Here is a 5,976-nt window from a genome sequence, read left to right as displayed (position 1 = left end):
CAGAATGTAGGTCAATAAACGCCGTTCTATCTACGCAACGGTGAATTTTGAAACCTCGTGCTAAATGTTGCAACATGCGCATGATTCTTGATTCATCGTATGCTGTTCAAATTTTTCCTAGTTTACTCAGACCAACACATTCTTAGGCTTTGTTCAAAAATTTCCAAAATTATCCTGAATTGCAGTTAGCAGGTATTGATAATCTGAAGACTGGTTCGAGTCGATTGAGTATCCTGATGAAGGCTGTTGTGATTTGACTCAATATCGATCTCTAGATTTAAATTGGCTGAACGATCTTACAACTTTTTGCGAGATATGAATCCATTGATCCTTAGAGAGAAATTGATACTGATCTGAAGAGTAATCGGAATATGATGCCTATTTCCTATGTGAACTTTTTTCGCGATATTCCACTCAAAAGTTATGCTATTCGAAAAGTTTACGTCTAAAGCACTATCAGTAGTGGAGCTATCATTAAAATGAAGAATCATTGGCATGGTTTTGTTGCCACAAACAAAGCTGCTAGAAATCAATATATCGAAAAGAGTCTTTCCCCTATTAGCAGCGACTGTGTCGCCAAGCTGGGAATGTCTTGATTTAAAATCTTGAATAAAAACTATATTTTGGGAGCCTTTGAGCAAATTATATAGCTTTTGCATTTGATCACGAAAAATCTGGATAGGTATGTGATTTGAAATAGTAGGATGCGATTCCCAGATTCGGCTTGACCATGATTGTGTTTGCAGAAGACTTATGCGGAGACTTTAATAGGTAAGTTTTTGAGATGGTCTTGATTTGGATTTGCGATTATTGTAAATAGTGAAAACAGTAGGGTGACGCTTTGGAATATTAGCTTGCGTGGGTTGAGGAAGATTCGATTTTTGTTTAACTACAAGGTTGCATCTCTTCTTGGTGGAAATTTTATTAACATCATTAACAGTTTTTCTTGTGTTGGCCGGAATAGAAGAGTTATTTGAAGATGTGAAGTTTTCATCATAGCCAGCATACTAAGGCATTTGAAATAGTTTACGGACTTGATCTGTTTCTCCTGCTCTCGGACAGTCCTTACTAAGCATATTATGCTCGTCAAACGAACCACAGACTAGTTATCCGGCGAACATGCTGAAGAATTACCACAACTGAGACAGCGGGAATCTTTACTTTTGCGCAATTTGACAATATGTTCTAATCTGGCACATTTAAAACATAATTTTAAAGATGAAATATCACAAAATTTAATTTTACTTTTACTTGACTTTTAAGATGGTTTTTCGCTTAAAGCTAATTTTGATACTGTTCGTCGGAATGAACTAGTTGTTGTCGGCGGGCTCTCGTCAGTACAGCCTGGTAACTAATTTAGTTTCAATTTCAGTCTCAGTATTTTTCACAATCTCATTTTCTTTAGTGGATGTACGAGTATTACCGACAATTCCGAATTTTTTCTGCAAAATTCCGAGATTAATATGCCTTTGGATGCTTGGAACAGACGTCATTATTTTTCAGAAACTTATTGGCATTTTGGGCATTATCAAACAGTAGTTTAGCTTTGCCATTGCTTTGCGTTTTCAAACGTTTGAGCCCACAAAGTTTAAAATGCTTGCCCAAAGAAGAAGAGCTCTGAACTAAAGTCATCTAAAACTTTAAATTTTTACGTTTTGTACCACCGTAATGTTTTGCAAAACTATCCTTTATTTACCTTAAACCTAATGTGATCCTACCTTTAGGACCATTTCTAGATGCCTCAGCTCTTAAGGGGCCGGCTACTTTTGAACTTGGCGTTAGCTTGGTGCCCAAAAACCATTAGGAAAGATGATGTTAGAAACGAAATGGTTAGTTGAAGCCGGCAAGATAATGAGCAGTCTTGTGAACTCAAATGATCAGAGAGAAACACTTGTCAGTCTCTGCTTGGTGCCCGAGGTTACAAATCGGTTAAAGTAGATTATTCGAGGATAAAATTTTCAACAGGATGATAAGATCTTTCGTGTTCCGTAAATTTTGTGATTAAATGTGGGACGCTTTAGTTGAGATAATTAAATCAGTTTGCTTTATTAGAACAAATTTTTTGAGAACGAGGACGAAAACGTGGTAGTTCAACGGGCAGTTATATTAGAAATAAATAAAAGTTGGATTTAAAATAAAATTTGACTAAAATTATCTGGAAATCAGTTGGTTAAGCATTATTTCAACAGCTTTGTCAAGCATCATATTTTCTTCGCTTTCTTCTTGGCTCATTTCTTTACTTTTACTTCTTAAACCATATGTTAGTTGTTGACATTTACATCGATTTCTTTATTTTTGCTTGTTAAATAATACGGTAACTTGGCTTCCCATTATGTTTATCACTTAAAGGCACAGTAAGGCGTCATTTTCGCTTTCGGGTTAAGAACTCCAAAATGGTAAATGCAATGGGAAACGGCGCTGCCATATTGCTTTACCGGAAAAAGTTAACAGAGACATATGGCGTTTGAAGCAAAAATAAAGAGTTCAATGTAAACGTAAAAAACAAATTTATAAAAAAAAAAGAAAAACAATAATTTTAATATGAAAGTAAAGAAGTTTGTTTACTGATTAGTGATAAAAAAGATTGATTAGATATATGTAGTGTATATATATTAGCTACATTTTCGTATTAATTAAATTATTCTTAATTGGTCCATAATTTGGAAACTACCATCGCTCTCTAATAAAACAACTTGATGAATATATTCAATGGTTTTCTTTGCTTGCTTTTCATTTCTTGCAAGACAATACATAGTACAAATCCAAATTGTAAATGCCATAATATAAAAAAATTTACCTTAGTATAAGATCAGCATAAATTACATAAGTAACTTAAAAATTTAAATTAAACGATCACTATTTTTTGTGATTTTTTCCCGTCCGAAAATAGAAGTAACGCCCCGTTGTGTTAGTCCCCTTAGAACTTTGTTATCCGAACAATCCAATCAACCATGAATGTGTTGAAGGCTTATTCGGCTGCAAATTCAGACCAACCGTACCCGGTTTTCTGTCATTGGCATAACAGTTGAATTCAGTGAAAAGGCATGAAGAGTTTCTCAACTTTTTATTTCTATTTTACTTCGCTGAGATTAGCAAATGAAATGGTTTCGCATATAAAAAAGCAAATGAAAACACTCAATATACATGACACAAAGAGGAAAAGAGGAGAATAAAAGATTAAAGCGACAATTTATTTAAAAAGTTATTATTCACAATTTATTTTCGTACTGTATCTTTTGGAATACCTGAAATTTTGATTTGTACAAAATTTTATTTTACAAAAAGTTGAGTTTTTATGTTATTATTATTGTTAGTTGTTTCCATATTAGAGTTGTTACATTTATTTTAATATTCGTCTTCTTACTTCATATATCATATGATATGATATTTCACATTTGTGTTTGTTTTCCTCTTTTCAAATAATATGATAAGACAGCTAAGCGCGGCTTTGCATGTGCTTATTAGCTTCGACCTGAGGAGCGAAAGATTTTATTGGGTTGTACCCATAATACACTTTCATTGTTGTCATTGGCTACGAGCTTGACAATCATATTCGTTGAATGTTTATAAATATGATATCTTGGTAACACTGTTGACGGGTTTGCTAAGCAGAGAAATATTTATAAAAATATTGTGACTATGGAAGGTGCAAGAAGTTTCTATTATTAAAAAAAAGAAAAAGGAAGCATTCCACATTGTAAATTCGCTCTGATGAAATTAATCAGTTATCTTTACTTATTTATATATAGATTTTTTTGGTATATAAATGGTAAACGGACCAAAGCTTGTAAATGAAAGTCTCTTATGTCCAGTTATGAGTTTTCACGATGCCCAAATAAAGGATACCAGTTGATTGAAGGTGATTAAACGATGAAGCAGAGATGGTTATCTATTAGGATGGGACACAATTCCAAAGATGATGACGAAAAATTTATGATGATGAAATGACGATTATCTTCCTCAAGTGGATGATGTACAAGTTGGAATAGTCAAAACATTAAGGTTCATTCTAGAGTATCGACCAGTAGATTGATCTCAAGCTATGGCTGTAGAGGAATAGTAGATTTATAAAGTTATAGAAACTGTTAAAAATATGATTAGACCGGACAAGAGTTAGTATATAACTATGATACTTGAAAAGAGAAGTCTGTAGATTTAACTAAGGCACCTAGCTGTTTAATATGTATATCGCGAACACGAAAAATTTCATGCAGACTGTTAAAAATACTAAAAATTCCACAAGAAAATATAGTGTTATCGAGTGCACGGTAATTAAAAATAAAATGGTCAGCTGACTCTGGTCTGTGACACACATCACCAGGTGATGTTTGGTTGCATATGGACCTATTGAGGGCCTTAATCTACCATGTGGTAAAGTTGTCATTTTTGAGGATATTTGATAGAGAAAGTTTCTTCATTTAGTCGAGCCTCGGGAGCGTAAAGGCCAGCATTTTCATTTCAGTGAAAGCCAAAATGACCTGTAATCCAGATTAGATTATACGCCTTAATAATGAAATAGTTAACTTTTTTTGAATTTTATTATTATTATTATTATTATTATAAATTTAGCCAGAGCATAAATACTAAGACTAAAGTCTTAAAGCACTAGCATCTAAGGATTTCGGCTTTATTAAAAACTCTACCGCACTTGAGATTTGAACCCACGACCATTGACTTGCTAGCCGAGAGTCTTGCCTATTAGGCCGCTCAGGTGGATTTTGTGGATTTTAAATACATACAAATTGTGCGGATCTTTTTTTTTTTTTTGATTTCGGTCAGGGCCGATCTACTGTCGAAAAAACACGCACATTTCTTGATACCACTTATTATGGCAGGATGAACAGCCTGTCTGATGAGCGGAAGTTCAATGAAAGTTGATGAAGACTCTTCCAGAATTTGGAATTTTCCAAGTAATTCTAATGGCTACTTAAGCACCGCGAAACCTGCTCTTTCTAAATCAACTGATTCAAATTAAGAAATCATTATTTTGTAAAAAACGAAATCTTTCCCGACAAGCAACGTGAAGTCCAGAAAAAAAATTATTTTTTGTGCTGATTATAGCTGCAATAGAATTAGCATCTATTGCACATATGCTTTGCACAGAGCTCAAGACTGGGATGCTGTTGACTTTATTAAAAATACGATGAAACTTTAATTAACAAATTGTGTAGCTGCTGGAAGCTTCGTCAGTTTTGGCGACAATCAGCAGAAAGAAAGACGACCTAATGATTTTAACTTTTAGAAACCTTTTGGCAGTGATTTGCATTTGAGCATAATTGGTCGTAATTGTTGAAGCTGTATTTTCAGAACCGTGAGAGCTGATGCAAGTTTAAGAATTATTGTTTTTATTGTTTAAAGTTTGAGCTACCATACCGGAAATATTACCGTCTATGGTCATTTCCTCACCGTAGTAAGATGTGCCACTGCCAAACTATTGCCACGGTTTTTTAAATGCCATTTCGAGGCTTAAAACTCTCCGCTTAGTGAAATGCGTATTCATAGAAGCGTTAAAATCATCTATATTCGTAATTATTTTTTTATGCGTCAACTTCTTGCGGCACAGGCAGTTTTTAAAATCCGTAGCCGCAAAAAATTGAATTGAAAAAGTAGCTAACTTACCAGCAAGTAGTTGGGAATTAAGTCGAAAGTAACTAAGGCAGCATAGATGAGTAATGAGGTTGATTGGATAGGATCAACAAGTAAAGTAAAACTTTTCAGCGAACGCTTGATTCAGTCAATATTATTAGTACACAGTTAGTATTGCGATTTTTGCTAGAACATTCGAACGGGAGCAGCCATACTTTTTGACATAATTGAAAGAATTTTTCACAGATTTCCTGCGCCGAAAAAAGCACGCGCGCCATATCTCGAGCAGGGTTACCACGATACTCAGCAAGCTTAACAATCACATTCTTTAAATCTTAACAAATATGATAACTTGGTAATACTGTTGACGGCTTTGCTAAGCAGAGAAAC

Source organism: Glossina fuscipes, unplaced genomic scaffold (assembly GCF_014805625.2).
Source record: "Glossina fuscipes isolate IAEA_lab_2018 unplaced genomic scaffold, Yale_Gfus_2 1, whole genome shotgun sequence".
NCBI classification, from domain to species: domain Eukaryota; kingdom Metazoa; phylum Arthropoda; class Insecta; order Diptera; family Glossinidae; genus Glossina; species Glossina fuscipes.
Note: the sequence above shows the minus strand (reverse complement) of the source record.